Consider the following 10082-nt stretch of genomic DNA (forward strand, 5'->3'; position numbering starts at 1 on the left):
AACTGTTTTTATTGTCTTGTATTGTCCTAATCTCAGTTGTTCAAATTATTATTACTCTAATTATATTACTATTTTTATAACCATTTTATTACTATTAAACTTTTAGTTTTAAAAACAACTGATTGGCGTTTTTCACAGGCGTCCTCTTGGCTCTGCGGGGCGCTGGAGATCGGTGCCCCAGCCCCGGGGGAGGGCAGGGACTGCGCCCGGTGATCTCGGAGATCTCGAAGAATCCTGCCTGGGAAGCGGGAAAGTTGTTTTCCGAAGTACGTTAGGTGTATGTTTGCATAAATAGCGTATTTATTCTGTATTTATATTTTGTAAATAGCTAAGTGGGGTTTGATAGAGAACAGAACTGCACCTGGAGCTGTCGTAGGTGTGTTGGTGTGGGGGTGTTTTAGCACCCCCCGGGTGTTTGAAAGCTGCGGTTCTCAGTCTCTGCAGTTTCATTTTTGGCTCCGCATCAATGGCTGTGTTTGCCTTGTTTGTTGTCAGGAGCTCGAACCCAGCTGGGACCTCTTTGCCAATGCGAGCATTTGTGACACAAGGCACAAAACTTTCAGAGCAATGGTTAAAGTCTACCACGTTCATGTTTTATTTTTTCTGGGTTTTAGTCACCCTGGGAATGCGATGACGTTGTGCACAATGAATATGAAACTCTGGGGTTGTGCAAGACCCGCTGTCTCAAGGCCATTTCCGTTGCCAGCCAGCAGTAAGAAGGGGGTTTCAGTTTTGGGTCTTAGAGCTGACACTACTTCAGCCTCTCTCTGTTGCTGACACCTGCAAATCAGTTGTTGCCATGATAGTTTCTGAAAAATCCCTTTGCCAGGATTTTTCTCCTGAGAAGCTGAGAAGCCTCAGAGGAAAAGAAAACCAATAATTATCTGCTGCTGTGGAATGCAACAGGTGCATCTTTGGTTGGTCTCATGTGGTTGTTCCTAATTAATGGCCAATCACAGTCCGGCTGTCTCAGACTGTCTGGTCAGTCACAAGATTTTATTACCATTCCTTTCTATTCCTTTCCTTGTAAGCCTTCTAATGAAATCCTTTCTCCTATTCTTTTAGCATAGTTTTAGTATATAATTTTCTTTTAATATAATATATATCATAAAATAATAAATCAGCTTTCTGAAACATGGAGTGAGATTCTCATCTCTTCTCATGTCGGGACTGCCTGCAATTCCCACAATCATCATTTTAGGATGGTAGGCCTAAATTTGTGCTAAATTTAAGGGAAGATCAACATTCCTATGGAATTCTGCCTGAATCAGAAGATAATTTGCATCAGTCAATTCATGTCTTTCACTGAAACATTTTCTGATGGGATATCTTAGTTTGGGAACTGTTCTTTTGATATTTTAGGTGTTGTTTTTAAAAACAGGCATTTGGTGAATGGGGATGCACACAGAATCAGTTCTTTATGGGTAAAAACTTCCCGACTTTAAAAACTTGGGAGTTTATGTGACTTTTTACAATTCTGGATATAATTTTTTTCTTCCTAAGATACATAATTTGAAAGAACTCTTCTGCTGCTCTTTGCAATGGCTTCTATCCTGCTTTTTTCATACCTATGTACCATTTTTGGTGGAAAGGAATGTCCCAATAAGCAAGAAAGGCAAATGTGTCTCCGTAGCCAAGAATCTCTTTAGGATTTGGACAGGCCAGGTTACAAACCACTTTGCTGCCTGCATTAGAGTTTTGAATATGGATTGCCTGATTAATTTTTAATTTATATGGCAACCTATGTCTTCTATTTCCCTTCTAAATGGTGTTCATGAAGGCCCAGCCTTGTGCAGGTAAATTGCCACTATCTGCAGAATTTCTCAGAGGACGTGAAATGTAAGGATGTTCTTCTGCCACTGACTCTGTTCCTATGGCACACACTGAACAACCCTGTGGTTAATTAAAGCAGGTTCTCACTGCCAAATCATTGCCATTACTTGTGAGATATTTCTTACCACACAAGCAAAAATAGAGAAGCAGCTGCAGCTGATATGGTTCCTTGTATTTACACTGAATAGCCTGCAATGAAAATGTATTTTTATTCTTTTGAACACAGATTTTTTAATATGGCATTTGCTAACAATAAGGGTATTTGACTCAGGGTCAAAAGAGAGACCTCAGTGATATGATCTTTGCCCTACAAGTATCCCATCAAAAATAAGATGAGTAATAACAGAGATGTTTGAAAAGCCTGTGTGAAAAGTTTTCATCAAAGTTATGGCTCCTCATTCCTACTACCATACACTTACAGAAAAATTCAGACAGAGACAGCTGAGTTCCTAGAGTGATTTTAAAAACACCCTAATTGTTGACAGCTAATTTGTCCTCTCTTTGGAGTGGACACACGACTTGACACAAAGCATCTAAGGCTGTCAGGAAAAGAAAATAACTCCTACAGCTTGTGCATGGCAGTTGTTGCCTGTGGACTTTGAAACTAGAAACACTGTGAAGATTTAGGGAAAAAAAAGAGAGTAAAACAATATCCCAGTTTTTCTGGGCACTTAGAGAAGTGAGAGAGCTGTTTGCTTTCAGATGTGTGTCATGCAAAGAGAATTGCTTGATCTGCAGAACACCCATCTTATCAGTTATTGAGAAACCAGAGTGAAACAGAGATATACCTCTCTACATTTATAGAAGAAAAGATCTCAGACAGTTTGAACACCTCTGGGGATAGGAAAAAGGGGTGACATGGCTGGATGTGGTGTGTAGGACTACAACTGTATTTGGAGTCAGCCATGAAAGAAGTGCTGTGACACCAGAAATGTATCACATCCTTATGGAATGGTGTCCACAAATCTCTGGGTTTTGCACTGTGGAGGTTTCAGTGCATGGCACTCAAGCTTTACTAAAGTAAACTATGACTAACAACTGGGAAAAAACTCAAGAGAGAAATCACAGTAGCTTTGACCACTTGTGTGATTTTATATAGGGGTAAAAACAAAAGAAGATACAAGGCATGAATGATTTTGCAACACTTTTCCAACACTTTTTCTCTGCCTACAGAGAAGCTCATAGAATTAGCAGATGGAGGAGGGACGCTTAATAGAGGATGAGGGGAGCACAAACATGATTTTTTTTCCTTAACTAGTGGAGACAGTGGAGTAAGACAGCAAAGCTGGCTGCTAAGAACAGTCTGGTGATGAGGGAAAAGATGCAATTGCAATTGAAGTATCTTGTGATTCTGAGAAAACCATTTGTGAGAAGTCAATGAAAAAGAGGAAGCAATAGTCTGTCTGTTTGCTGTCCTGCTCACATTTTGTTGTCACACCAGGCACTCAGGGAATTGGCCAAATATATCACTTTAAACACCTAAATTCCAAGATTGTTCCATGCAATAGAGGAAACCCGTAGCCCTGTAAAACACGTTTTGTGCAAAATGTACTCTGTGTGTGTGGCAGCAATGACAATCCATTTATTTATACCCAGAGAAGGAAAGTACTGTGTTATATTTATGTTGTTAGAAAGGAGCACTGATATTCACAGTTCTTTATTAATTGTGCATGTTAAGATAGTTGATTTCCTGCTGTTTTAGGAATAGCAAGGAAATAACTACCTCAGGAATACTTTTCCCAGCTCACTGTGTGTGGGCATGTTAAAAAAAAAAAAAAGATCCACCATGGTATGTCATTGCTGAAAATGTCTCTTGAGCCTCTTGTATTCAGGCCACATTATCCTGTGTGGAATGATTCCAAAGAGAAGAGTGCTCTTGCTGTCTGAGTTGCTCTCTGCTCCTTTGCTCAGTCTCATTTCTGCCAGAGAGCCTTTGCTCTGATCATTTGCTCAGGACACGAGATTATGCATCAAAGACTCTGTTTGGGAATAGAATTCACAGGTTTTTGAGTTCACAGGTTTTAGAGTGTGAAATGCCTTCTGGAGAAAGGTTACTTTCTTTTGCCCAGGTTCACTCCACTGACTATAAGAATGACAAGAGAGGGAACACAGCTGAATAAACTCAGCCTCAAGCCAGATGCAGATGATTTTAGCTGAGGAGGAGAAGGACCAGGTTGTCTGAAACCATCCAGCAGAGGTTTTCCTTCTCCAACAGGAAGTTGATTTTTAGGACAACTTCTTCAGCATGGCATTTCTGATCTCACATAACACACAGAGCACTGGAAATCCTCTGAGCAATTAAAAAAAACCCCATCACAGCTAAGGCTGGATCCCAGTGACTGCAAACTCTTACAGAGAGCATGGAGAGGGAGTCCATGGTGCATACACTGGCTGCTCTCTGGTTAAAACTAAAACATAAAGGTATTTAGAACCTACCAAAACTGATTTCAAACCTCAGCCTTCCCAAACTGTGGTAAGATGAAGTCCATAAAATGCCCTACAATTAAGGTGTCTTTTTGTTTGTGATTATGGTGATCTTCTGTGAGGAGAACTAATGAAATGTTCAGAGAAAATGCTTAAGAGCCATTGTGACAATATCTGAACAGGTGAAATGTTTTTCAGATGCAAACAAAATTATGTAATGTCTCAAGACTAATACTAACTTAAGGAGATAAAATTCAGCACAGGTATTTGCTGTACAAATTAAAGATTACATCAACAATTTTTAAGAAGCAGATTAAAAGAAAGAATATTATCCATAATTTTATAGATATAATTGTAACTTGATTATCTTTATGTCAACATAACTGTTAAGATAAATGAGCTCTGATTTGAAATTATAAAGCACATTAAGCACGAATTTGAAAGCTGATATTGTGTTACAAGTCTGAATGGACCTTATAGAAAGCTATTTTAAGAACAGGTATTGTAAAAAAAAAATCTTAACGCTACTTTAGAAAGCAAATATGTATCTGTCCTGTTCTAAGCCATTGCCATGAAGTAAAGAATCTAGCAAATTTTGGAAATCAATCTCTGATATGAAAATATTCCCTCTTGAAAAAAACAGCTGTATTCCTGGATACATTAGTGCCAGAGCAAAACAGTGCCCATCACATACCAAAAAGAATGTTTTAATATTGTCTTTAGAAATAAAAAAAAATAGAAAAGTGTTTTTCTCCTCATAGCACAGTTGAATAGGAAACTATGTAATGCAACAGGATATGATATGGGTGCCAATTAGTGAGAAATGGGAACTGAAATCTGTGTGGCTTAATGTTGTTTATTGAATTATTTGATAAAATATGGTACTACTACTAGAATTTGATGAGAACTGTAGCTTCATTTTATTGTAAAAAGCTGGTTTGGCCCTTAAATAACTCAAAAAATTCCCTTTGATACCACTTGCAATACAAGTGTAAAGGGTAGATAAAGTATAGTGTGGCATTTGTGTTTTTGAAAATGTGGTTGCAGGACAGATGAGTGGTTGGGCTGAATTCCCCTAAAAGCCCTGTCTTTCAGGAGGTGTAGAGGTCAGGACATTAACCTGATTCCATAATGGGTAAGAGGCAGGTCAGGAGCTGTCAGCACAATGAGTACAGGTGGGGATCTCCCTGTGGATGCTGCCTGGATTTTTGTGTGTGCTGCCATGCCATGAAAGGCAGCCATGGATGTGCTGCCTCTTTCTTCTATGCACAGCAGGACGGGGCTCACCCCAGAAAGCAAAAAAGGAGCAACATTGCATGGCTTATCAGCTGGTGATCAGCTGTCCAACATCTTCCTCCAGCCCCTGGTGCTCAGCTTCTTGCACCATTGATTGCATATATGTAATATTTTGTAATGTTTTAATTCTGACTTTTCCAACCTCATTACTTCCTTTTTTTCCTGGCACTTATCTCCAGCTAATATTGCAATGTGGCCTCTTTGTCCTTTTCCCATCACTGATGCTGGTGTGATGTGATGCAGGCAAGATTTGGTGGAGCAGCATGCACTGCTGTACTAGTTATAGCTCAGAGAGAGAGAAGTGGCTTTTATTTCTCAGTTTTGTTTGTCAGGTTATTGATTGTGACTTTATTTTGTAGAGAGAGAAAGGGAAGGAAGGAAGGAAGGAAGGAAGGAAGGAAGGAAGGAAGGAAGGAAGGAAGGAAGGAAGGAAGGAAGGAAGGAAGGAAGGAAGGAAGGAAGGAAGGAAGGAAGGAAGGAAGGAAGGAAGGAAGGAAGGAAGGAAGGAAGGAAGGAAGGGAAAGAAAGAAAAAAAAAAAAAAAGAAAGAAAGAAAGAAAGAAAGAAAGAAAGAAAGAAAGAAAGAAAGAAAGAAAGAAAGAAAGAAAAGAAAGAAAGAAAGAAAGAAAGAAAGAAAGAAAGAAAGAAAGAAAGAAAGAAAGAAAGAAAGAGAAAGAGAAAAGAAAAAGAAGAAAGAGAGAAAGAGAGAAAGAGAAAGAGAGAAAGAGAGAAAGAAAAAGAGAGAAAGAAAGAGAGAAAAAAGAAAGAAAAAGAAAGAAAGAAAGAAAGAAAGAAAGAAAGAAAGAAAGAAAGAAAGAAAGAAAGAAAGAAAGAAAGAAAGAAAGAAAGAAAGAAAGAAAGAAAGAAAGAAAGAAAGAAAGAGAAAATCTACCTCACAGAGCTGTAGGTGCTCCTGTGAGAGGTGAAGGCAATAATGTGAATTTTGTCTAGATGCATTCTGGAGACGATACACTCTGATTTTCATTTCTGAAGGGGAAATTTCAAAGACTCTGCTCTTTTGTATGAAAAGAAGTCATGATCTGCCATTACTTGATGATATTTAAGATGAGTTTTTGCCTTAAATGATGCAGAAATCATTTTTCCTGGGGTAAAAAAGGATGTGATCTGGCAGGGTGTCAGCTGCTCGGCGAACACTGCCCACTCTGATGTTACTTCCCTGAAATGCTCCAGAGAGCAGTGAAAAGGAGATGGATGTTGCCATTCATCTACACACACATGGGGGGCCATGCTGCACAGCCAGCACTGTGGAGAGACATTGGCCCCTGCCTTTGTGACAGCTCAGGGGACCCTGCTCCAGAGAATGGAGAACACTCCTGCTCTGCCCTCTGGCTCCAGCCCTTCAGCTTCCCAGGCATCAGCACTTCTGGGACCTGCTCCTGGGGCAGTTGGCTTCAGCCACAACGCTCCCTTTGGCGCAAAGAACAAAGGAAAAAAAACCAATTTGCTTTCTGAACATGCTGTACCAGAATAATAAAAAAGCTGGCTAACCCCCAAGGTTGACAGACATCCCAGCCACCTCCACCCAGGCTCCCTTCAGACTTCATCCTTCATTCCAAAGACAGTAGCAGAGGAAAGAGCAGCTGGAGACTCTGGCCTGTTTGCTCCCACAGGCACCTCACTCATCTCTTGCCTTGTTTGGTATCTGTGTTTGTTCTGGTGACTTTGCAGAGGCTGAAGGACCATTAAACTTGCTATTTTGACTCCTCTGAGCCACCAGAACCAAGGGGCCCTGAGCTCTTCAGCAAATGCTTGGCTAGAGCATCACCTCCAGAAAGACCTCCAGGTTTAACCTACAAGCCCAAGACAAGCACATCCACATGGATCTGTTATGTCAGTCAGTAGCTCATTTCCAGAGCTCATTGTTCTTACTCTTAACAACTTCTTCTCTCTCCCATGGCAGTGGCCTGGTTTTGCTTCGAGTCTTTGGTTTCCCTTCTCATTTCTGTGCTGGACTGAAGAGCCCTGCTGGAGTGACTACCTCCTCCCTCCTCTCCCTCAGCCAGCCATTTGATGGGCTTTGTGCCACAGCATTGCACTGAAATACATTTCTGCTTTTTGTGAGCGCTGACCTTTCATTGCATTTCTTGCTTTTCTGCCGCTTGAGGAATTATTGACATGGCCTACTGTTCTTCACCTGTACAGCAGTGCAGCTGAGAGTGGAATAGAGCCCAAATTCAAAGGCAGTTCAATGAATGAGTCAGTACAACAGGACTGATGTGCTTTAAATATGCAGAATCAGGTCCTTTGCCTCTACTCCATCAGAGGAGTGACATATCAGACAAATTTAAAGTCTATAAACGCTTGTGTCTATTCTTAGCAGGGCATTGAAAGTGCTGTCTTCATTGCACTGTTAACAGACTGGCTCTCCCCAAAAGGTTAAGTGAAAAATGGAAAAAGAAGAGCAGAAAGGCAGGCAGACATACAAAATCCTGGTAAACACACCTTTAAGACCAGATAAAAAAGCCTTAATTAGGTTAAATGTTATAGAAACTGATTTTGTGAGAAGGACAGGCCAGAGTTCAGCTTTTCCTCCATAGTATTTATAATTTCACTGTACCTCAGGAAAAACAGGTCCCCAGTTTTGTTATTTTAAAAATGCAAGTAATCTGCTCTTGTGACCAGTAGACAATTTTTTAAATGAGTCTTAAGTACATACATTTGAAGTGTTCTTGGTTGTACAGGAAGCTTTTATTTTTTTTAAGTGTGCTAATTCATGCTGTAAGTGGAAACAAGGAAATATTGCCCTTGTAAAGACAAATATTTATTTTATTATTGAAAGTGGAGGGCAGTCATTCAGCCTTTGAGGTCTGAGATTGCTGAGAGATGTTTTAAGATCGTATTCTGAATGTTTAAGAGATTACAGGCTTAGTTTTCTAGACCACGTATTAAATTTCTCTGGAGTGTGAATGAGGGGTTGTAATCCCTTTCATTCTCCTCTTTGAGTGTGTTTGTATTAGCAGGATCTGTCTAAGTCTGTAATTCTGCAACAAATAGGATTAACAGGCTGTCTGCTCCTGCTGTACCTCAGCTGGAGTGCAGAAATGTGCATTTCTCTTCCCTTTATGAGCACGTTTCTGTGTGTTTGGCTCACAGCAAGACCAGGAATGAAGGGCTGCTGATGGATGTGCAGCTGTGTCCCTCCTCTGTCCTCCCTCTCAAATCCTCAGGAGATTTCTCAGAAGAAAAAAGCTGCTGAGCAATGTTTAGACCTTCTCTGAGTGACTGTTTTAGGGACTGACTCATCTCAGCAGTGGTTGTTTTCCTTGTTTCAATCAGTTTTATTTTATTTCCCAAAGTTGGTAACCTCAGTTTGTGCTGTCACACATCTCTCTGAAAAGTTGTCTTTGTTTATGTCTGTTGTTGGGATTTAGTGTATTTTCGCTGTGGGAGAGGACGCAACAGATGATTACAGACATTCAGGGAGGAATTTGCAGGACAACTTGTCTATGAACTAAAAGAAAGTTTGGGATTATTTTTCTTGCCCTAGTGATTTTCACTCCCACTCAGTGTATAATGCATCAACCTTGATAGAAAGAAGCATTACCCTTACACCTCATAAGACTGCTCTAGAGAAAGTATTGGGGTTTTGAAGTTTTGTGGGTTTTGTGGTTTTGTTTTGGTGCTTTTTTTTCCTTTTTAAATGGACCAGATTGAGCATTCATTTAATTTTAGGAGAGGGAAGGAATCCCAGTTCTCTTGCATATCTACACAGCAGATGCAATCCATACTGTGCCCTGGTTTCAGAATATCAGAACCACGGCAAGGGAAATGCATGTATGTGTTCCATATGCATGGATCCACAAGAAATGTAAGATGACATTGTTAAAAAGCTGTATGTTTCCCTTGACCATTTCACTTTTGAGAACTTCCACCCACGAGCACAGGAGGTTAGGAAAGAAAGCAGTGAGAATGAGAGCCACATTGAATGAATACCTTGGCAACACAACACACATCACCAACTCAAAATCCAGCAGACATTTATCTTCTACTTTGTTCTCTGCACTCCGTACAGAGATTTTCACCCAGATTCCAATCTGCTGGAATGCTGGAATAAAAAATGGGAGCACATGTGATGTAAGAGCACTCAGTTTCCCCATTTGTGCTGATTTCCCCACCCACACACCTGTTCTTCCTCGTGGGTGTTTTCCTGGAATCACAGCTGGAAGGGTCTCAGTGGAGCATGCATGCAGAGGTGCTTCCTTTGCCTGTGAGCTCCTTGCACGGGCTGCCCAGGCCTGTCCACCCACACAGCCACAAAAGCAGAACAAGCTGTGAAAGCAGGCAGAGATGCTGAGGCAGTGACTCAGTGACACAATGGAAAATGTTCTACGGGGTATGGAACACTTCCAAATAAGCACAGCCAGGAAAGTGTGGGAAAGTGTGCAAGTGCTTAAATAATCCATGGTGAGACTGGTGGTGGACATCCCTTCCTAATGGGAATGCTGCTAGCCGTGGAAATCATTTAAGAATATTAGGGATAATTCTGCCCCTGAAATTTGGGGGGATTTA

This window comes from Camarhynchus parvulus, chromosome 1 (assembly GCF_901933205.1).
Source record: "Camarhynchus parvulus chromosome 1, STF_HiC, whole genome shotgun sequence".
Taxonomy (NCBI): Eukaryota; Metazoa; Chordata; class Aves; order Passeriformes; family Thraupidae; genus Camarhynchus; species Camarhynchus parvulus.